This window comes from Sinocyclocheilus grahami, unplaced genomic scaffold (genome assembly GCF_001515645.1).
Source record: "Sinocyclocheilus grahami isolate Dianchi unplaced genomic scaffold, SAMN03320097.WGS_v1.1 scaffold1131.1, whole genome shotgun sequence".
NCBI lineage: Eukaryota > Metazoa > Chordata > Actinopteri > Cypriniformes > Cyprinidae > Sinocyclocheilus > Sinocyclocheilus grahami.
The window spans coordinates 304,980-305,320 of record NW_015506310.1 but is presented as its reverse complement, the minus strand read 5'-3'; the positions used below and the strand labels follow the sequence as shown (position 1 = coordinate 305,320).

The window sequence follows — 341 nt, the reverse complement described above, 5'->3', positions numbered from 1 at the left end:
TCTGTGAGTCAGAACAGCTGGCATTGTAGTCTACTCTCCCAGGATCAGGAAATGGTCCTCCATAAAATGTGCTGCACACATCTGAATATTTGGGTTGAAGTGTTCTGGAACAGTGCTGTAAATACAACTTAACCACTGATTTCTAGTGTCCATTTTTGGAAGGCCAAACAAAGTAGTTTCACTTTCATAACGAAACACAGCGTCACACACGGCGGCCTAGAGTGAGCGGCGACGGCCTAGAGTGAGCAGAGGCCGCGGGCTTGAGAACGGCGCGGCCAGCGGATTCGACGAAGGAGGCTTGCAGCAACCACATGTGACAACCCCGGGCTGGACTCCGCTTC

At 51.6% G+C, this 341-nt stretch overlaps 1 protein-coding gene across 1 annotated transcript in view; it reads right to left on the bottom strand.

The window, feature by feature from the left end:
• LOC107567179 (suppressor of tumorigenicity 14 protein homolog) overlaps nucleotides 1-341 on the bottom strand; it is an 11,092-nt gene that overhangs the window by 2,374 nt on the left and 8,377 nt on the right. The gene's annotated exons all lie outside the window — the stretch shown is intronic.